The 24,553-nt window shown below is 37.6% G+C and overlaps 1 protein-coding gene across 1 annotated transcript in view; it reads left to right on the plus strand.

The window, feature by feature from the left end:
* Window positions 1–24,553, plus strand: part of LOC101746443 (uncharacterized) — a 170,951-nt gene that overhangs the window by 50,332 nt on the left and 96,066 nt on the right. The gene's annotated exons all lie outside the window — the stretch shown is intronic.

The following is a 24,553-nucleotide window of genomic DNA, read 5'->3' on the forward strand; positions in this document are numbered from 1 at the left end:
TCGGCGAGTCTGAACATACGTTTGTGGGACAATATTATGTCCCCTGAATTTTACCTAATAGGGTTGACGCAACTCACTATAATTTAGCTATTTTAAAGAATTTGTTGTGTACATGCCATTTTGACTTGTCTTCAATATGGCGGTGATATTCATATTGTTTTGAGGCCATTTGACTTCGGTATTCTAGTCAAGTTGCCAGATTATGAAGAAGCCTTAATTTTTTTATTTTTTATTGCCCTTGTAAGCAGACGAGCATACGGCCCACCTGATGGTGAGTGGTTACCGTCGCCCATGGACTTCAGCAATGCCAGGGGCAGAGCCAAGCCGCTGCCTACTTACTGACTTAATTGTACTATTAAAGGTAATTTTTAACGACATTATTTTTTTTTATAATAATAATTGGCTGACAAGTTCACGGAACGTTTGTAAACGGTTTCCGCAGGGCACAGACAGCTTACAGACTGATGGCCATTACGTTATAAGTCCTATAATAAAATAATAAAAATTAAAACAACAATGCACGAACGAAATCGGAAAAAGACATGAAAACTACAAATAAATCAGTTTATGTCGAATGAAGGTTGTTCTATAAGCACGAACCGATCCGCAGTTTTCAATTTGTATGTAAATCGAGCTTCCGAGGTTAGATTAGTATAAAGAAAAACGTTTTGTAGAAGAGTCATTTAAACGTAATGCATTTTTGTGTCTTGTTTATTCAACCTTGTTCGTAAAAGCTACCGTTTGCGGCAGTTTGACTAAACTTTTAAACGTAGCTTAAAGTTAGCTTAAGTTTAAAACGTGACGTCATGTTATCGCTTTTAAACGTTATAATATAACTTCGAGTCAAAGTCAATCTCATGGAAATGGCGAAAACACTCAATTATTTATTGAAAGTTGTGTAAAATTGTACGCGAAAGAAATCACTAGACCTATCTCGTTTCTAAATATTTTTTTCTTTAGAAATAAAAAATTCAACTTCAAAAATGACGCTATTACACAGAAATTAAAAAGTATTTATTTCTATTCACTCATAAATAAGCGTTTAGCACAACAAAGCTTTTATTAAACACATCTCTATTTGGAAGAGATATATGTATAAAGACATATTAGATACTTCAACAACAATGTGAAATGTACAGTGTGAATAGTTGACAGAGATATCCGTCCTTACCTCTCTGATGTCAAGACTTTATTCATTAACAATTTAATATGAGTTGTTCCCTAGTTGTTGTTTAATATGAGTAACGAATGTGTTTTAAAACACGTTTGGCGCTTGAAATCTCTCCTTTGTTGACACAAATATACATATCCAGGACAAGTAAAGCCTCGATTATGAATTATCATTCCTCATCACCATCATCATGAACATAGGCCCCTCCAATTGATGTCCAATGCGGCCGATCCATTGCATAACGATATTTTTTTGGACAAGGATAAGAACCCTGAACTATATAGCTAACTTATAGCTAACTAGGATATCGAATAATAACATTTTTGTAGGTCCACACCCTAGCGAAATAATCATTTGTATCCGTCATATAGATGTAGAAAAGATTACGTACCCAAACAGGGATCCTTCATTTATGAATCGATTGAGTCGACGTCATCAAAACAATCGAGATATTGTGAATAATATCGATATTATACAAAATCGTAACGCGACTCCTCGCCAATTGTGGGCTGGGTACTTTGTATTCCGTTTGCCTGTTACCTTCAGGGCTCGTTGGTCACAGACGGAAACGCGCCCATTAATAGCGAACTTCGAACTTTGGAACTCGACAACATTGTTATTCTTTTGTTAACAGTTACCGTGAAACAAGGAAATTATGATGATTACTTTGTCTACGTTATAAAACATGAGAGTTGCTCTTTATTGCCATTAGGCCATTTTGTTACTGGTGGTAGGACCTCTTGTGAGTCCGCGCGGCTAGGTACCACCACGCTGCCTATTTCTGCCGTGAAGCAGTAATGCGTTTCGGCTTGAAGCGTAGGGCAGCCGTTGTCAATACTTGAGACCTTAGAATTTATATCTCAAGGTGAGTGGCGCATTTACGTTGTAGATGTCTATGGTATTCAGGAACCACTTAACACCAGGTGGTCTGTGAGCTCGTCCATCCATCTAAGAAATAAAAAAAAGGCCGACGAGCATACGGTTCAACTTGTGGTGAGTGGTTACTGTCGGTCATGGAAGGTGTTATAATGCCAAGGGCAGAGCCAAGTCGCTGCCTACCGCTTAGTACATTCAGTTAGACTCGTTTGAAGATAAACATGCCATAGCGCTCAGGAAACACCGTGTAGGGAAGTTCATTCCTAAGCTGACGGTTATGTGGTAGGTAGTATTAATGAATTTTTCTCCGGTGGCGGTTCTACTAGGGACCAGTGGGGTAGCTATGACTCTTATAGAACACGTGTTCTCCTTTTGTATCTTGTTCTGTAAATATTCTTTCAAATATTGCAGTGCTCCTCCACTATGCAGTGAAAGTTAAAATAAATCGATACTAAACATTTTCCACTCTATGATTACGCACAATAATATTTTTCGGTTACAAAATCTTCGATTCGGTATCAGCGGTAGAAGACCGCCGGCCCACATTTGTCGGCGTGCGCGTTTCCAATACACGAACGATTTATTGTAACCCTATATTAATTTGATTATTAAATTAATAAAATAGAACAAACAAAATGTTTTTTTTTTGTATTTCGTTGAGTATTTACTGGTGGTAGGACCTCTTGTGAGTCCGCGCGGGTGGGTACCACCACCCTGCCTATTTCTGCCGTGAAGCAGTAATGCGTTTCGGTTTGAAGGGTGGGGCAGCTGTTGTGACTATACTTGAGACCTTAGAACTTGTATCTCAAGGTGGGTGGCGCATTTACGTTGTGGATGTCTATGGGCTCCAGTAACCACTTAACACCAGGTGGGCTGTGAGCTCGTCCACCCATCTAAGCAATAAAAAAAAAGAAAAAAAGAAGTATGTTTGAACACAAAGTTCGATGCTTAACTAAACTAATTTGGATATAGTTTACAGATAAAATTAAGCTAACAGTGTTTGTTCAATTAACTTGATTGAAAGACAAAAAAATATAAAAGAAAAAGTAAATGACACTGAAATTTATAACTTGAGTTGATTCCATTCAATACTTTAAGTAAGTTTAAGTAATGCGAGGATGAATAAGGATATCACACCTTCACACCACCATCAGATACTGTGGTATTTACAGGTTACAGTTTTATTCAGCACCAGATGAGATGCGAGCTAGTCTGCCAATTGGCTTCATATTTAGGACAGTACAAAGTGGGAGTCTGCTGTCGTGCAAAATGGAATGTTTTTTTGTGACTTTATCTACGCATCGAATATTGTTCATTTGGATTTTGTTAATTAAACATCATTATGTGCTAGTGAATATCAGCTCTGATACATGAGATTCAGAAGAGAAAGCATGATCCTCGATTTACCCAAAACATTAGGTTTTTAAATAGTAAAATCCTGGAGAATTCATCCCGCATTGCGCTTACTTGTGCGTGCTCTTTGTGCAAGGCCTCGGATTATCCATTGACTATTGGATATCTGACAACGATAGCCAAACTATTGCTAGTACGTCTACTAAGCATTAAATAAGCGATGCTCAATCATAACCGACTTTCAATTGCAGGCATGTCCTGCTTCAGACGAAGCTTGTAAAGAGTACTTAACGGTAGGCAGCGGCTTGCCTCTGCCCCTGGCGGATGACGGTAACCATTCACCATCAGGTGGGCCCTATGCTCATCTGGCTACAAGAGGAATAAAAAAAAGGCACGGTGATTACAGTTCGCATGCAAACATCTCAAACATACTGCTGACTGAGTCTTTGCTTCTGGATGAGCCTTAGCTCGTTCTCCTGTACTGGTGAAACTTGAAGGTCTTCCGGGTCACAAATAATTCTTCATTAAAAAAAGAACGATGAACTCATACGTCATGAGTGTTTTTCTCGTATCGTTCTTCAAACAAACAACGAAAACCCACCGTAACCCGTAGAAGCTTTTATGCCATCAAGTTATGATTTATGGATGTGTAAAACTGCTTTCCTCTGTACCGAAGTACTGTCGGTTCCATTAATGTTCGGGATTACGTAAAATTAAGTGGGCGTCCATCTTTGGGGCGTTGATAACATCTTAGTGACAGATCGTAATGAATTGTTACAGTTCTGTTCCGAATATAGAACGATGACGTATTTAACGGATTGCGAGGGGTCAGGTTGGGAATTTAATGCAATAAGGAATTCAAGTACTAGTCTTCTGGGAAATGAAGTATCAGACAGGTCATGGTGCTAGTTTCTTAATAGGACAATGAGGCTATTAAAGGGTTGTGTAAATATATTTTATTGTTTAAATCACGGGCCGCTTTCTGATAAGTAGTGTTAACTACGAGTAGTGTGTAGTGTGAGTTTTTTGGGTTCATCTTTTTTTACTAATTCCACATTTTCTATGTGAATAGTTGTTAATCTACGCACTAAACTAGCAAGATGTATTTGGAGAATAGTCTGTGCTTGCCAAGGTTTCAAATCTGTACCGTCTGCGCTAACATGGCGCGATTTTTGACCTAGATACAATTTTTTTTAATTTATTGCTTTGATTGGTGGACGAGCTCACGACCTTTCTAGTTTTAAGTGGTTACAAGAGCCCATAGACATCTACAACCTAAATACGGCCACCCACCTTGACACACGAGTTTTAAGGTCTTAGTATTTACAGTACAACAGCTGCCCCACCCTTCAAACCGAAAAGTATTACTGCTTCACGGCAGAAACAGGCGGGGTGGTAGTACCTACCCGTGCAGACTCTTAAGACGTCCTACCACCAGGATTTGGATTATATTTAAATAAATTTCGAAAATATGTTTGGCGAAATTATATTTTAAATATTATAATGTTAAGCAAACAGCCTTTCGCACTAGACAAATAAAACCTATTATGCACAACGTGAAGTTAGGTCCTCCGGATACTTGTTACACTTCAAAGGATAATATCCAAGGGTTAACTCGTTGATTAGATTAAACTTGGGCTCGCCTTCGAGCTAACATTTAGTTAACGACAGAATTTATTTGTGTTTACGGATTGTTATAAAGTTTGGCCGTGTCGTTTATATGTACAACAATATCCCACAAGATGTTCAGAACCTACATATACATAGGTTTAAGAAAATTATTAAAGAACATCTGTGTAATAAAGCTTACTATAAAGTCAATGATTATCTAGAAGATTGCACAAAGTGGGAATGAGTTGCTCGCTCCGGGCATTTCAATATTGTAATAATTGTTATGTTATTATACTCATGTAAAAATGAATATTTAAAAAAAATCTAATATTAAAAAAATAATCTAATATTTAAAAAAAAAAAAAACATGCCCGCTGAGTTTCTTGTTAATTCTTCTCAGGACGGAGGCTAGTTCTTGTGAATTGGCGGTAGTTCTTTTGACGTTCAACAAGTATGTACTTTCATTTATGTTGAATAAAAAAAATTTGATTTGATTTGATTTAATTTGATAAGCTCGATGCATGATTTTAAACAGATCCATATTCTCTACAATCGTAAACAAGGACCAACATGAATCATTTTAATATACTGCGTTTTCATTGGAGGCAAAAGACAAGGGATGTTTCCCTGAGGGATTGGAGCAGAAGAGAACTTGTTTCCGAGATGGTTCACTTATCGTCCAAAAAAAGCGGTCGAAATCCATGATTAAAAAAAAAGTGCTCAGACTGGTGTATGAGCTTACGACCCACCTGGTGTTAAATGGTTACCGGAGTCAATAGGCATCTACAACATAAATGCCGCTACCCCCCTTAAGGCATAAGTTCTAAGATCCCACCGTTAACAGTACACCGGCTGCTTTAACAAACCGAAACGCATCGCAGCTTTACGGCAGAAAAAGGCAGGGAACAAATCGCGCACGGTCATCTGGCCCCAATTTAGGGTTCCCTGTGGTACAGAACCCTGTGGTAGGGTTTACCAGAAACTGATAAACATGTATGTACATTTAAATATATACATATATAGATAGTAAACAATCAGAAAAAAAACCTATTCATCGCAGAATGCTTGCCCGATGTGGGAATCGAACACACGATCCTCGGCGCATCAGGCACGGCTGCTTACTACTACACAACAGAGTCAGTCCAAGCAAACAATGTATAAGCTATTACATTGCTTCGTCGAAAATCCGTCCAGTCGTTTTTGCGCGAAAGAGTAACAAACTTTCTTATTTATAATATTAAGTACGATCTCAAATCATAGTATATGCTGTTAAGATATCCTCTGGTTCATAGTTTTGCTTCGATCGTCACTTATCCCGAATATCATCAGCACTCCGATCCTTGATTAGAGAAGAATCTCCTCCTATTCAGTCAGCCCTATTTCTAATTCCACACGGCACTTTTGCCGTCATTGTCGTCGTAATTCTTTATAGTTCTATTTTATTATTAAAATCTTTTTTAAAAAGATCTTCTCTCCATTCTCTATAACAAATTGGTGGCTGTGGTGGGAATTGATGCCTGCAACATACAATACAACATACTTGAAACGACAGTCGTTGATAAAGCAATACTCTAATAATGGAGCTATTGCAACGTCACGATCTAAAATTCCAATCGACATCCACCGATATTAACATAGTGTCCACATAAAAAACACAGACGGTAAGGAAACTCATTTCGCCGGGACCCTTGGAGAGAACTCGAGATTTCCAATATCCTGTTACCCTCTTAAAGCGATGTCCTCTGAGTAATCCCTCGTAGGATCTTAATCCGACGATCTGTCGTACATAATGCAGACCGTATTGGTTATAGGAATCTTATATTTCTTGGTGGAAAGTGGATATTTTGGTTTGAGAGCGCAGAAAATGGCAAAGACACAATTAAACCACTAAGGATTATTTTGAAAATGTCTTTTGAAGAGGGTTATGGGTAAGCGTTTATTTACCTACTCGTTGTAATTTAGTAGCACCAAAGTTAATTTCTATAACTCCGACAAATAGTGCTACCCCATACAACTTCAGAAGCTCACGTACACGGATAATATTCTTAACCGAGATCTTTTTAACTATAAGCTATAATATGGGTATTTGCATTTTATAAAAGTACTAGCTGTACCCGTCCGCTTCGCTGGGCATTTAAAATTAACATTATTATTTCTCACCCCCACAAAGATTCTCATCATTAACGCCCCCGCAACTGATGTAGGGAGTTCAACACTCATATAAATATTAGCCTATCCATTAAGTACATGTATTTTTTACATGGATACCAAGTTTCAGGTCCATCGGATGCATGGTTCAGTAGTTATAACGGAACATCCGTAAAAACCACTGTAACCATGTATAATATTTATAACCATATATTAGTATAGATAAAGGACTCACCACTCGGATACTTTTTAAATTTTGAATTAGTTGAATAAATCAGGACGACGGATAGACTAATTAACCAGAGCTAGAGTTACGACTGAAACATTTTAAATGTTAACTTCTGTGAAGGGTTTTAAATTAATGGTGAGGTAGGGTTGCCAGATCTGGGTACGATTCGCATTTACGTAGGTACAATTTTTTTCTAAGGAAACATGTGTCTAAAAATATCTTCCGTGACGAAAGGATAGCATAGAAGTAGCATAGCATATAAAGATACGCCAAAGTGCCATTGAAGGGTGGGGAACTTAAACAAGTTTAATTGAGAGGTTAACCTTTGCCTCAATATGGGTAATAGCATTCACGTTACGACGTCCACTCTTCCTAGTCGTACACTCTTGACAGAGTGGTCGTGGTTATGCATCAGTCGAATCCTGATATCCATAGACGCCGGTAATTATTTAACACAAGGCGGGTAATACAGCTTCTGAATAATAAGTAATATGTTACACTTTATTTTTTATTTTTTTATTGCTTAGATGGGTTGAAGAACTCACAGCCCACCTGGTATTGAGTGGTTACTGGAGCCTATAGACATCTACAACGTAAATGCGCCACCCACCTTGAGATATAAAATCTAAGGTCTCATGTATAGTTACAACGGCTGCCCCGCCCTTCAAACCGAAACGCATTACTGCTTCACGGCAGAAATAGGCGGGGTGGTGGTACCTACCCGTGTGGACTCACAAGAGGTCCTACCACCAGTAAATGTAATGTACCAAAGTAATGAAAAGGGCACGTTTTAAAAGTATAAAATGGCGAGACACGATCTGTATATACCTCTACTTTAGTCGCAACCAACGCCGATAGCACAGAGAGGGACATCGAGTGGTTTGTATTCATTAGCTTGCGGCTCCGGCGACCGATACCGGGCTGACACACCGCTGCATAAAACTGACAACAGGTTGGATCTGATTGAAGCACTTTTAGCGGATTGATATAGCATCTGTTTTGTGGGAATGACGTCGAAGGTAAGTTCTTCCACCGAGTGGGCAGAGCATTTTTTTTAATGCCCTTATAGGCAAACGAGCATACGGCCCACCTGATGGTGAGTGGTTACCGTCACCCATGGACTTCAGCAATGCCAGGGGCAGAGCCAAGCTGCTGCCTGCTACTTAGTAGACTGACGGTCAAAATATCTTTGTTTGGAATTCGTATATATGCAAATGTAGGTATAACGACGAAAGGAAGATCTTCTACCGAACGGGTGATATTGCTCGGTAGACCAACGTGCCGAATGTTGTTGTTCGGAACTTGTATATATGCAAGCTTATCTTGAAAATGTCGTAAGCGAGATTTAGGCATCTGTGTCTTGTGTGTTCTATAATGGCTACCGCCGCTGTTTCAATACTTAAAAATAGTCGTATGAGCGTCTTATATTGTAAATTCGAATATTGCTTCAGCTATTGTCAAACTGTTACAAAAACTCTGACTTTTACTAACGCTAAAGGCTCATGTTAATTGCGGGATACTAATTTAAGTTTCTCGGTTTCATAAGCAGTGTGTCCGAGAGCTCCCCTTTTCACCACCCTTAACACGACCTCGTCTCTACGTTCATCTTGAATTACCTTAGCTTTTTAAAAAGGAACTTTTACACTAAATTAAATAGCGTCGGGAAAGCTCCGATGTGGCTTTGAGACGTAAAAGCTAACAAGTGCAGTGGACGAATCGACGCGAAAGTCTGGATTTATAACAGAGCAAGTGTTTATGTTTTACTGTATGTTTTAAATGACGTAAGAAACCACTATTTACACTTCTTTCGCAATATGATGAGTATAATGAGTTCTGATTGAAGGGTAGATTAGCGGACATTTTTAAATTGCTCCAACCGCGTGCTTATCAGGTAATATAATTTAAAATGCAATAAAAATATAAACATATGAACTTATAATACACTTATAGTGATGAAGATACAGTGATGATGGAACAAACAAAGATGGAAATGATAAATTGTCTAAAACTACTTTTGCGGATTATTCGCGTCATCTGTGTTTTCATTTGACGACTTCGTTTATTTATATAATGAAAAAATATAAATTATCGTTTTGTTTTTGAACATACGTGAAGTATCTCAAAGTCTGATTGTTGGTTTGATAAGTTAACCAGGTGCTAGATAAACACTATTTTAAGGGCTTCGCGTATCACGTTTTTTTTTATATGTTTTACTTTTACGACATTATTGCCGCTACGGTCCTCTTCGGGACAAATAAATTAACAAAACGCGAACTAGTGAACTTAGTTATTTCTGACGTCAGCTATTCAAATATAAACGTATGTGATATGTCTCTCTGCGTCTGTTAAATGCATTAAGAACATTTCAAATGTCAAATTGTTGAATAGAAATCAGTTACAGCTGAACAAATATACACTTATGTTTTTATTGTCATTGTTTGCCAGACATAATATTACAGTTTCAAAATAGCGCACAGAGATAGACAAATCAAATAGACAAGAGCATTTACAGTATTTCTTCGAGAAGAAACTCTTGAGGGCATAAAAACACTCAAAATAACGAACGCCCTTTAAACATTTTTTTAATCTTAAAGAAAGAAAGATAATTTGATTTGTTCCCATCGAGAGGCCCTCTGAATGCTGGATTGGATTACATTAAGAAACGGAGGGACGAACTCAAAAGCTCGTAAAGATATTTAAAAGTTTCTTGTACAGTTAAGTGTTGGGCATGGTCAGTTATAACCTTTAAAACTGTCGAGTTCACGGAACTTAACGATCTTGGTTTTACCTCAAATACCACAATATTTATATAAATTTTGAAGATGAAGAAAATAAATCACTTATATCTCAAGACTAGACTCTACAATCAAAGCCTTTTGCCCAAATTAACAAACATGTAGAAAAATGGACCCGTTTTGGCTTACGTCATTTAGCATCAATCTATTGGATCGGGTACGTAATAGCGAGGTTAGATGCCAAACAAAAGTTACTGATGTTGATAAGAGAGTAGCAGATCTAAAATGCAGTTGGGCTGGAGATTTAGCAAGTCGAAATGACAATATATGGATAATGACAATAGGACGGAATGGTGACCAAGATATGACCTACGCAGAGGTACCTGATAACCCATGGCACGGTGAACTGATAACATAGTTAGGACGGCGAGGTAGATGTAGAAGCGAATATTTTGCCATAAAAAGAGAGGCCTGTGTTTAGCAGCAGGTACTAAAGGGCTAAAGATGATGATGACCACAAAACTGATGCCTTTATTCCACTCTCGTTACGATTGGAATCGGTTTTTTTTTAATGAAACATACGTAGCAGTCATAAAACTTGACATCCAATAATGTGAATCCGTATGTGCAACGGGTTTATAACGATGTTCAATTCCCTCTCAGTTTTTGATATTTCAGCGCTATGATTGTGGGTAGACTGAAACCATTTGCCCTATTACGAGTAAAAATGTCTTAACTCATATTAAACACGTCTGCGGGTTCTTGTGACGATCAAAAATATCTCTATTGGGGGCAGTGAGACCTTAGGGCCTATCTGGACAAAAACTGGCAATTGACCATTTTTTACAAGAGCAATTCGGGGTCATCGTTCGGGTTCAAATCACGTCGTGTTCACCACTTTTGAGTCTGCGCGTATATCTAGAGCGTGTTTATTATGCAGAGTGATAATGATAAAGACACCTCAAGCTTGCGATCTGTTTATTGTACGACGATCCGACACAGACCAATCTAAGCCCGCTACAGTCACAAGATTAAGCGAAGAAATTCGACAAAATAAACTCGAGTCGACTTGCTCATTTCTAACTTTGTGAAGCCACTATTATCGTTATCGCAAATGTGACTCACGATAATACTTTAACACGACTTAGTTCCTGGGATCGATAAAATCCTCTTCGACGTCGCTTGTCATAATAAAGTTTTAGACAAATTAATTCTCTGGTTTCTCCTACCTGGATGGAGTTATGGGTGTTTCGACGTGAGATGGACCAAGACACGGGTTTCTGCGATTTGATTTTCGCTTTTGATGTTGATTATTTTATTTTTTGGAGTTTACTCCTTTAGAATCGATTTACATATATAGGCCCGGGGTATGAAAATTATGGGGACCAAAATCGTACTAGCATGTCACACGAAATGCGTTATGCGCCTGATTGCGCATGTCACACGAAATGCGTTATCGCAGGTGACGCCGGGCTGCTGCGCCGGCAGTCCGCCACAAAGCCTCGTACTGATCGCGCGTTTCTCTCATTATTGTATTTTCATATATTTGTTAGTCGTTTGTTTTGTGTCTCGTTAATTTGTTAATAATCTGTAGTGTATCGTGTTGTCGTAATATAGAACTATTTCTCGTATTGTTTCGTTTAATTTTTTATATCCAGTAAACTCCAGTCGTGCGTCGGAGCGGACACACACACATTTTTTATTTCATTTACACTTCCATTTTTGCGTCCATTTTACATTCATTAACAGTAACATTTCATATAGAATATTAAAATTAAATAAAAACAATAATTACAATTTGGGAATAAAAATAATAATACAAAAAGAAAAAAAATGAATCTTAAAACTACCTTAACCTAAAGGCTGGTTTGGATCCAGAGTGCTCAAAATGCGCACGTGTCCAGTGTTGCATTATTGGGCAGTCCAGACCCATCCACGAGGCGAACAGCCGCAGGAAGCTGTTGCGACTGACCCGCTCGCGGCCAATCAGGGAAGTAATTCGCTTACGATTGATTGCTGCGAAGTTATCTATTCGTGCATCCACAAACATCCCCGACGTTTATGCTTTGCCTGTTATTTTTATGGGCACTAATGATATTGTTTTTTTTTTTATGATTGAAGGATTACTGGTGTCCCGGAGGCCTTTCCAGTTTTACCAGGACAGGTGGGCGAGCAAAGGCTCAGCCAGGAGGGGTGGGATTTGCTAACAGCTACCCGAGCGCCTCCGAAGGAGACCTAACAGCTCAAGAGCAGCTGCTTCGCGAATGAATCTACTACCGGATCGGAATCGCGACCCGCTGAGAAGATCCGGCGAGATTGTTAGTACCAAGCGTCGCTAGGTAGCGAAAGCGGTAGCTTTCTATTTGTTGCTGGCGATTGAATCGTATAGCTCTAAGTGTGTTGTAAATGTATCGACATCTTAGATTTCGAGCATCTAGCAGTAATGCGTGTCGGTTTGAAGGATGGGGTAGCCGTTGGACCATAAAAACGGAGACTTAAAACTCATGTGTCAAGGTGGGTGGCGGCGTTTACGTTCATATTGTCTATGGGATTTGCCAACCGTGTTACAATAAATATTAAAAAAAAAGGCGGGGAAAAAGGGCGAGGGCAAGTAGCGTTGATTATTGCTAATTTTATCATCTAGCCCTCGGAAATGCCAGACCCTGTTACCGCTAACAACAATTAGTGTTATGACCCACTACTATACGTAATTTAATTTACTTTTAAAGACGATTTTCGAAGGATATTCCTTTAATTGCTTTTATTGCAGTCTCATCTGTCGCAGAGCACGTGTCTGTGCGATATATGCGGTTTGTGACAGACAACGCGCTACCTCTTATGGCTTGTTCGCGTTTTGTTTTATTAAGTTTTGAGGGCCGCAACTAATTTTCGTGACGAGGTCGGATTAATTGAATTTGCGATCGCACCGCAGCAGTACCGGGGTCGAGCCCCGGCTCACCTGCCCGGGCCCGGGGAGATTACGGGGCAGCGGTATATATGTATTTATATATTTGTAAGATTCACGTTACTCTCGTTTCTTTTCCGGGATGATTCATTTTTATTAAGGCCGTTCTGTGAATGAATTACAAACTAAAGCGTTTCGCTAATTTAATAAAAATGTCCACTTCATTTAAAAGTATAATTCAAGATTTTAAAAAGTAATACATAGTTTCTATCAAGACTTACTTACTTATTAAGTGATAAACACTAATATCTTTATAGTTAAAAATATGATACCTTCAAGATTTTGTTAAACTAAAACTTTTTACGATTTCTTCCTTTTTTTCGCTTTATTGTTGAACTAGTTCACGGCTCAACTGGTCTTATGTGATAATCTGAACGCAGAGACTGCTTCGCGGTAGAAATAGTCACGATTATGGTACCTACCCGTGCGCGTTTAATAATAAGTCCTACCATCACGGTGAATACCGGTTGTCATCGCAGTGCGCTATTTATACCTAAGTATAACTGAGTATCTCTGAGCATTAACGTAGAGAACGCTACTGCCCGTTATCCGGGAAAGACGGGAAGAGATGGAGTCAGGTTATTCCAGGCCATCAGCAACTAACGTTAAACATCAAATAAAAAAAATTAAGACTCGATTTTGTTATAGTTTTAAAAATGTGAATACGAGTAAAATACCACTAAACATTGTTAACAAAACTGTTGAAGTTATCTAAAAGTAACATTATTGCTTACAAGATACATATAATTCCATTCCGTTTCCAGATACCTAATAATCTATTCAATATCGGATGTTCGTTAAATGTGGAAATCTTGTTTAGAACCCGATAAATAATAATAATATTTATAAAATCATTTATTAACTTTCACACAGATTTAGACTACTGCTAAGTAGATAAATAAAAGAAAAGAAAACAAGGAAAATAGTGTTTATAATCTAAATAATCTATGCATATAATTAAGGACGTGAGTGGATGAAGGGGTTAAGTACCATTTTTAAGATTTTTGAGTTTTTACATTGAATGAAGGTGTTATGTAAACCATATTAGACCTTAAAACTTCGGGATTAAAGGGTATTTTTAGAAATTGCATGCAAGGAAGGAGTCTTCGTTTACAAGAAAAAGTACAAATAACAAAAGTTTGTTGTCCGGTTCCTCAAAATTAAGAAAGTGTATTATATCCCCTTCATCCACTCATGTCTTCAATTATTAAATGAATATTTATGTTAAGCCAGAAAAAAAAAGCCTATCACAAACAAAAAAGTATGGCATAGGCTTTCTTTCAAATCTTACAGATAACTAATCAATGTAAGGTTTGTTAGTCACGATGAAGTGATATCGTATAGGAATTATAAAAACCATAATATTATAATCTTCGGTTTGCAGACAAGATTTTTAAACTAAAATTACATTGTTTTTTTTTACAAAATTAAGTATAGCCAGACAAAATTTTGATGTAAAACATCACCGAAAATACTCAGCAGACGTAATGAAATTAAAATTGAAGTCTCCAATAAAGCTCGTAGCGCGACCGTTCTGTAACTCGTCAAACTATAATTAATTCCCGCGAATACGCTCGCCATGATGGATGCGGTGCTTACACGTGCAGATAAATTAATTTTAATACACGGATTGCTCGTTCTTCTAGAAACGTTTATTGTCTACTACCTATATGATTTGTTGTTCCGCTTGTGAAATATTAATATTATATCATTGTTCCGCATGCTTTCAATGTTGGCGGAAACATTCTACTCCTATTTTGTTATAAGATAATACTAATATTATAAAGAGGAAAGATTTGTTTGTTTGTTTGTTTCGAATAGGCTCCGAAACTACTGGACCGATTTGAAAAATTATTTTTCCATTAGAAGCCGACATTGTCCCTGATGAACATAGGCTACTTTTTTTAATTTTTTATTTATTTTATTTTTTAGGTTTCATGTGTGTTTTAATGTTTCCGAAGCGAAGCGAGGGCGGGTCGCTAGTTATAAGATATAATTGATATCTTTAATACGTTGACTGCCATGTAGATGAAGTAATTATGTCAATTTCTCTCTTTAATTTTCCTATTAAGGCACCGGAATATCTAGACTAGACTAGTAGACTCTGGGAAAGACGAATCCGAAGACATTGAGAATTAATCTATTTCTAAGAGATATAAAGTACTAAAACATACATTGAAACCAAAGAACGTTTTACTGGTGTTAGGACCTCTTGTGAGTCCGCACGGGTAGGTACCAGCGCCCTGCCTATTTCTGCCGTGAAGCAGTAATGCGTTTCGGTTTGAAGGGTGGGGCAGCCGTTGTAACTATACTGGGACCTTAGAACTTAAATCTCAAGGTGGGTGGCGCATTTACCACCCATCTAAGCAATTAAAGAAAAAAAAAAAGAAAGGCAAAATTAGGCTATCTAGACGCTTAGTAACAGAAATCACTACAGTGCGCCGCGCCGGGCACGTGTGACCTATATGGCAGTCAAAGGATTAACTTGTCTTTTTATGGCCTTTTTGAGTACACCGGTATACGGGCCACCAAATTGTCAGTAATTGTCGTTACTCATGATCGTCAGCAATACCAGGGGCACAGTGAAGTCACTTCTTACCGCCGACTACCCTCCACAAGCTTCGTTTGAAGATGAACATATCATGGCGCTCGGGAAACATTATATTTACGGCTAAAATCTGTTTTCAGTGTTTCTGACAAGTTAATTGAGATTTTAATTTCATTTAAAGTTTTTTCCCTTAAACTGGGTGACGCTCTCTTGGCGGCTGTCTTGACAATGCAAAGGAATATCAACCTTGCACCAGCACAAACTAAGCACGAACCTTTCCTACTGACGAGAGCATATTTAAAATTTTAACTTTTGATACTTCTTCTTAACTTCTCTTCTTCTTCTTTAACACTCTTCGTACCTTCAAATTATGACGTGTATCACGAAAACTCGCAAGTACAATAGAAAACAATCGTAAATATCTCTTTTGTTGGACATAATCTAAATTCAGACAATACTTAGTCTTGCAGTCATAAACCGGGCTACATTGAGTAGATTGATTTTACTGGTGGTAGGACCTCTTGTGAGTCCGCACGGGTAGGTACCACCACCCCGCCTATTTCCGCCGTGAAGCAGTAATGCGTTTCGGTTCGAAGGGTGGGGTAGCCGTTGTAACTATACTGAGACCTTAGAACTTATATCTCAAGGTGGGTGGCGCATTTACGTTGTAGATGTCTATGGGCTCCAGTAACTACTTAACACCAGGTGGGCTGTGAGCTCGTCCACCCATCTAAGCAATAAAAAAAAAAAAAAAAAAAAAAAAAAAAAAAAAAAAAAAAAAAAAAAAAAAAAAAAAAAAAAAAAAAAAAAAAAAAAAAAAAAAAAAAAAATACAATTCTAAAACGTATTTTAGTTAAGACGGAGTGGTTCCGTTAAAGTCGGTCGGGCTGAAATGTGATAACCCAAGATGAATGGTCTAGCGGTCCGGCGTCCCGAGAGGGAGGGTGATGGGAGAGATGTGCTCCGCACTTAACGCTTCACTTTCCCCCCTTTGCCTTTTCATGAGTTCTGTGTCATGCGAGTTTTGGAGGTTAGTTGTTGAGCGTCAGGAGGTTTTAGTCGGTTCGACTCCGACATGCTCCGCCCGCCATCCCCAGTCGAGGTCGGAAGTCCGGCGATTTCCTCCTGACAAAAAAACAAAAAGCTGTTCACAACGGAATCCAGTAAAGCGCATATAACAAAACCAAGCTATTTGCGGTCGGTTAAATTCTAATCACTTTTTTTTTAATTGTCTACCCACGTTGTGATAAATGTAGTAAACAGATTACAGATTCTACTACGAATGAAATTGCGGATTTAAATTCATAGTAAACGATACTGACTCACCATCACTAAAGTCGGTCGGGAGCATGTGTTTTTGTAAACAAACAGTACTTTGTATTCGTTTTTGTTGAATAATACATTATTCGATGATTATTGTTATTATGTTACATTATTGTTATTAGTTATAAATTAATAATACATTATTACACTATTATTATCCACATGCTCATGTCGATGCCACAACAATATGCATCAAATATTTTCACAGTCTCGTTACGGAAAACGTGCTGAAAACTCTCTTACAGGGTTGAATCTGGAGTTTTAGAATATTAGTTATTTGGAAAAGTTCATTTTTAGCTTCTGCACTAAATTACTAGGACAATAGTTACATTTGTCTTCTAGAGACGTTTAATAGATATTTACTTAGTGATAACCCATAGTGAGTGACAACACAGCCGACTAACTTTTTCTCCGGTTCTTCTTAGTGGGTCGCGATTCCGATCCAGTGGTAGATTCTGCGAAGCACTGCTTTTGCTAGGGCCAGTGTTAGCCTCACTCCGGTTTGAGCCCCGTGAGCTCACCTACACGTTTGACATAACCTCTCAAGGCTACCAGCTTAGGTAGGAAAAAAAATACTGTGTGATTCACCTATAGTTAAAATAATTTAATAACAAATTATACATAAATATGGCATATACGAGCAAAGGTATAAAATAACGCAGCTACATATTACACATTTAACAGATTTAGCATTTTATTAATTGGCCTGTATATTCTCGGTGTTCACTGCATGTATTTCTTCACAAGATTACTGTATCTTAATTTCATTGTTAGATTATTTATCACTTATTTCGTTACATAAATATATAGAACATATAACAAATTTTACGATAAGTTGAAATCGGTATATTGAAATGAATTAAATTCCTGAGTTTAGTCGTCGTGGTCTAAAGGATAAGACGTCCCGTGCATTCGTATGTAGCGATGTACCAGGGTTCGAATCCCGAGGGCGGGTACCAATTTTTTATAATAAAATACGTACTCACCAAATGTTCACGATTGACTTCCACGGTGAAGAAATAACATCGTGTAATAAAAATCAAACCCACAAAATTATAATTTGCGTAATTACTGGTGGTAGGTCGTCTTTTGAGTCCGCACGGGTAGCTACCACCACCTTGACTATTTCTGTCGTGAAGCAGTAATGCGTTTCGGTTTGAAGGGTGGGGCAGCCGTTGTTCTTTAAAAACTGAGACCTTGGAACTAATATCTCAAAATCAAGGTAGATGGCGGCATATACGTTGTAGATGTCTATGGGTTCCGATGACCACTTAACATCAGATGGGCCCCGAATTCGTCCACCCACCTAAGCAATAAATAAAAAAAAGTTCGTTCCTGTTTTTTTTAATATTTTATTTTTCCTACCTATGCTGATAGCCTTGAGAGGCTATTTCAGCTTCACCCTAACGTGTACGTGAGCTCACGGGGTTCAAACCGGAGTGTTGCTAACACTGGCCCTAGCAAGAGCAGTGCTTCGCAGAATCTACCACCGGATCGGAAACGCGACCCACTGAGAAGATCTGTCGAGAAACTCAGTGGAATGTGTGTATGGGTTAAGCGTTCATATTGTCTGTAATCAGTACGGGAATGTGTCTGTGGGTTAAGCGTTTCTGTATTTCACATTGTCTGTGATCAGTACGAAAAGTTCTTTTTAACCTTTAATAAATATTTAAGCGTCGCTTCGCTTTAACGCGGTTTCGTCGTAATTAAGGTACGTGTAGGTTGAACCTTTCTAAATTCATGTTTTCGTTGACCACCGCCGACTGCCGCTGGGCGTGGCTCGACCTTTATCTCTCGTCATGAAGGGGTTTTTAAATGTATTATTACATTTTAGTGTATTAAGCTTTGAACACGGTTACGATTTTTAAATGATATTTTTTGTGGTAGAAAACAAGACAGAAAATTCGTGTTTGATTATTATAATCTATACTAACTGTTAACGGTACTATAAAACGGTTAATGTTTCGCTAAAATAATATATGACAAAAAAATCCCCTTTAAAAATTCTAAAAAAAAGTCCGCGACAGCGTATGTCTATATTTTCAAATTGGCTCACTATAACGTTTTTTATGCAAACTGATAACCTCCTCTTTTGAAGTCGGTTAAAAGGCGTGATTTTGGTATCTTAAATAGCTCCTTAACATTGTATTATTCAAAAATATTTTCACTTTCTACGTAAATGAAGTCATGGGTAAAATTTAGCGCTATGCCAAACTAACTATTCCACGCGGACGAAGTCGCGGGCAAAAGCTAGTATAATATAAATATAATATAATTATTGTATAACATAATATAATTATTATATAATATAATATGATTATTATAGTATGACGCAGCGAGGAGGACGACGAGGAAGAATCGCTTAGTAATTTTCTCTTTTTATTCACATAAAATCTCAATAAAATTTTAGGGTATAGATATCTTCTTTCCTGTAGGAAACGAGACGGGATATTTATTAAAGCCGACACAGGTCGAGGAAAGAAACATAATATAATTGTAATTGTAAAATTTATTTCTTAATACCTATTTTACTATTTGTAGCTCCGTTAAATTAATATTGTTGCATATCTGCTGGATATAAGATATCGAGGGGTGAAAGGCTATTTGGTTTAAGCGATATTTAGCTTAATACGCCACATTATTCTAGTAATTAAATGTCCGTTTTTATTTGGCATTATTAGCATCATATATTCGATTTTTATAATTGAACTCCAATTAAGTTCACCCCATTCTAATAGCTGAAGAAGCTTTTTTTGTTATGATAGCATTTCCAAATTTTCAAATTTGGAAATTTTAAACCTATAATGTTACAAAAAAGTCGTTTAAGCCAAATAAGCCTTTCATTTCACCCCTCGCAATGCATTTCGTAGCTTCAGATTCGAAATGACGATCATGTTTTTGCAATAAATAATTCGAATAATTATAATTTCTCAATTCACTTTTTTTATTTTTGTCATATAGACTGTTTACTAGACTAGAATTACAATCACAATGCAATAAAACTATATAACTTCATATCCTTCTTCAAACGAGGCTTGTGGAGAGTATTAAGCGGTAGGCAGCGGCTTGACTCTGCCCTTGGCATTGCTGAAGTCCATGAGCGACGGTAACCACTCACCATTAGGTGGGCTGTATGCTCGTTTGCCTACAAGAGTAATAAAAAAAAAGTTTGGCAAAAAATAATTGTTTTAATATTTATGCCATTAGTGTCGTAATATTTATTTTATTTTATTTTTATTGCCTATATGGCTGGACGAGCTCACAGCCCACCTGGTTTTAAGTGGTTACTGGAGCCCATAGATATCTACAACGTAAATGCGCGATCCACCCTGAGATATAAATTCTAAGGTCTCGGTATAGTTACAACGGCTGTCCCACCCCTCAAACCGAAACGCATTACTGCTTCACGGCAGAAATAGGCCCGCTGGTGGTACCCGTACCCGTGCGGACTCACAAGAGTCACAAGGGGTCCTACCACTATTAAGATATCAATGTGGAATTCAATCCAATAAATGCTTATGTTCGAAATATGTATGCTTGTGATATTCTTATACATAGTCTGAAATAACACTGGTTGATATCCTTGGATCGCGTGCTATTTGTAAATAAAAAAATAATGTTTTTTGTGATTTAAATGATTAAAAAAATATACTAAAAAAGCACACGACCTTACTTCAATGAAAATGTTCGCAGATGGCAACAAAACATACGTTAGTCCCGCTTCCGGTTTACCGTGTCTTTCCCGCGCAAAAACAAGTGTCCGTTAATTAGCTGGCAACCCTCCAACTTCAGTTCTCCATTTAAAGTTTGTTGTCAGATCCATAAAACCAGCTAGGCTTGTCACCTACACTGCGGGTAAACTTCTAATTAATTCTTATTGGTCCTTTTTGTTTTTGTATTTGGACCGAAGAGTTTTCAGGCCATCTGATGTTAAGCCGTTGTCTGATTCCATAGACATCACAACACGATTGATGCTGCCTTGGGACACGGAGCAAAAGTCTCAATACTATTTAATATCGGCAATCCTCCCTATTAAAACAAAACGCGAGATTCCTTCGCCGCAGAAGCAAAAAGGGTCTTGTATATTTATTTGCTTTTATTATACGCCCTACAAGTATATGCTGGTTGGCGAATAGTAATACTTAAAGGACACTGCAGTCCTTTTTCCGATGATTTTTTTTATTATCTAACGCAACACCTAGAAGCAGAGGGCTGATATGATTTTAAGCACCTCACACTCTTCTCCTACGTGCTTAAGTTATTTCATAATATTACTACCTGACCCGGCAGACTTCGTAGCGCCTCAATCGATAAATAAAAGACCTAAACTGTTGTATAAAATAAACTTAAAACAATCAAAAGGAATCCGTCCGACGGGGGACACATCAAAGGAAAAACAAAATTGTTATTTTTATTTAATTCCGAGCATATTCATATTTATATACCTTTTCAATCTTCTCTGGACTTCCACAAATAATTCAAGACCAAAATTAGCCAAATCGGTCCAGCCGTTCTCGAGTTTTAGAGAGACTAACGAACAGCATTTCATTTTTATATACATACTCATATATAGATTATATTAATATCCAACAGCACAAATTCTTCCAATTTCTCTCGTAAGCCAAACTTCATTTAAATGCGTAGCTTTTTTACGTATTCAAGGTTTCGGTTTTATATCTCCATGTAGGTCGGTGGAGGAAAAGAAAAATCCCTTTTAAATCCATTAAAACATATGCACGACCCAAACATGTTCGTAATAAGCCGCCGCAGAGTGATCACAGATTGGTTGCGACTTTTTCGCGAGGAGTGAAATTGTGTGATTTGTTTAATTTTGTTTATTTAGTGTTTCTTCGGTTTAAATGTGTAATAACGGTGGCTTATTAACTGTTTAATATCTCTGAAAGTTCACAAATGTGGGAAAACGAAACAAAGCCGCTGGACGTAGCTTCTCAGGATCCTCCAAAAAGTCCACTGCAAAAATCTCAGTAAATGTGCACCATTTTACTGAGATTATATTTCATCCTATCATTTATCTCATCTCATTTAATTTAATTTCATCCCATTTGATTAATGTCTCAAATTAATCATTTTCATTTCATTTCACTCCATATTATCATTTTTCATGAAAATAACAATATAAATTAAAATAAGACATGACCTAAAGGACTTAGTTACCAGGTCATAGAATTCCGGAAAAAAACCAGATAGGTTGCCGGCTGGCGCGGGGCCAGACCTGATCAAATACAGTGCTCTCGGCCGCTGGCTCAATCGCAACCTCATGCTTTACGATTTCCTGCAGGTCGGGTTTTCAAAGTTGGGATTTTTTTTCATTTTTCGCCATGTTGACCACGATAACGTTTGCATAATACGTTTGCGTTACAATGCGTTTTTGAAGTTTATTAGTCGTTCCAATTTAATAAATAAATACGATGCTAATTTAATAGGTGCTTTGAGATAATTTAAGAACATTATTGAATTAATTATTGTATAGGTTAACAAGAAAAAAATAAGTATCGCCATGCTTAATTTTATCGCTATATATTCGTACAGTTCTTTTGTTAATTTTATCGATATAACTATATAAAAGTATTCGTATTGTTCTTTTGGATATTGTTTATCTACCGGTACCGTCATCCTTCCTATATCTGCCACGAAGCCATCATATATCCAAAGCCATGAGCTTGTTCATCGATCTGAATTATGCAAAAAATAAATAGAATTTTTTTATTTTTTTTATTTATAAAGTTAGCCCTGTCAACTTATTCACCCTTCTACGTAAATTACGTAGGGTTCCGGAACGACCATAAACTATTGGACCGACGCAAGCGGGAAACGATTTGACAACACGTAACGAGATGCTTAGCGAACCCCAAAAATATGTACTTACTTGTTGTTTTAGGATGTTCGTCGAGTACTCTATGAATCTGAAATGTTAAACTACGTGCTTACAATGCCGAAAAGTAGATAGAACACTAGTTATTTGCTTATTTTATTGTTGAATCAAGTGAGCTGAACTCGTCTGCGGGACGAAATCTGTTTAAATAATTATCGAATCTTAGCGACAAGACCGCCAATTGTACTTTTTTTGTGTTTAATGTATCGCACTGTTTATTTGTTTTTTGGTGTATAATAAAGAATACTCTCTCTCTCTCTCTCTCTATCGATCGGTATTCTTATAAGTTCTATTGATTCAGGTAACGTTTACATAATAGTGAAAAACCAGTCGCTTGAGACGAAGGGTTCGGCGAGTAAATTAACCCACAGACATTGTCTACTGATTTTTTCGGCGGATCTTCTCAGTGGGTCGCGTTTCCGACCCAGTGGTAGATTCTACACAGCACTGCTCTTGTTAAGGCTAGTGTTAGTAACGTTGTCAGGTTAGAGCCCCGTGAGGTCGCCTACTCGGTCGGTGTGGCTGGAATAGCCCTACTGAGGCTACCAGCTCAAGTAGGAAAAACAATATTAGGGAAATCACCGACTGCTATATTACCATCTCATAATAATATGCAAACTCGCGTCTTCAACTTAGTTAGTTATAGGAACGTTGAAATATTATGTCACATAATAGATCTAACAGCATGTTAAATATAATTATTACTGTTACTTTGTTACTTAGTGACGAAGTATTATTCTGGATTTCATATTTCTTAAAATTACTCATTGTACATTTACTTTTCTAATTTCAAGGTCAAGTCAACTATTACTCTGTTGATTGTACCTATAATTGAGGGGACATCTGTCATGTACGTATTGTCAATTTGTCAATGTTTTGTTTTGATCACTTTGTTGGTGCAATTAACTAGTGGTAGGACCTCTTGTGAGTCCGCATTGGTAGGTACCACCACCCCGCTCCGCACCGAGCTCGTCCACCCATCTAAGCTATAAAAAAAACAAATAAATAAATAAATTACTGAGCATGATGTCTTCTCCAGTAAGTAATGAAAGCTTCGAGCCCGAATTAAATAGGAATTTCTTTGTAAATATTAAGCAGATCAGCTTAGCGTTAGCGGTTCAGTCGGATTGTAATCAAAGGTCGTGCTTGGCGTCGTGCCAGGCCGCCGACAGGGGTCGCGGGCGATGTTCAACAGATTTCAAGCCTTCTTACTTCTCATTCCTGTTCAAATGTACATACATTGACTAGCGAACCGTGTTTTCTATAAAGACTCATCATTGTAATTTTATGCCAAAAATATGTATACAGATTTCAGAAGTAAGTAATCCAAGTCATTGTCTTTCTGTCTATCTTCTATCAATTGTAATTGTACGATAGCTCAGTTTTATTGAATTTCTAAGTTTTAAAGATTTCACGACTGAGTTTTTCAAATGTTGCACAAACTGCGGCAACGCGTGGCGCTAGTATCGCGTTCAGTTGATTGCGCTGGTACCGGGCAAGATGGCGGGAGATTTTAAAATTTAATCCTCAAAATCGAACTGTAATCTTAGCTCTTGCATTCACACACACAAATTCTAAATCAAACCTATGTTTACGCGTAACTAATGCTTCCTTTTTTTTCTACCTATTCTAGAAACCTTGAGGGGTTTTTCTAAATTCACCGAACTAGTAGGTGAGTTCTCGGGGCTCAAACCGGAGTGT

The sequence above is a fragment of the Bombyx mori genome, chromosome 23 (genome assembly GCF_030269925.1).
Source record: "Bombyx mori chromosome 23, ASM3026992v2".
In the NCBI taxonomy this organism is placed as follows: Eukaryota; Metazoa; Arthropoda; class Insecta; order Lepidoptera; family Bombycidae; genus Bombyx; species Bombyx mori.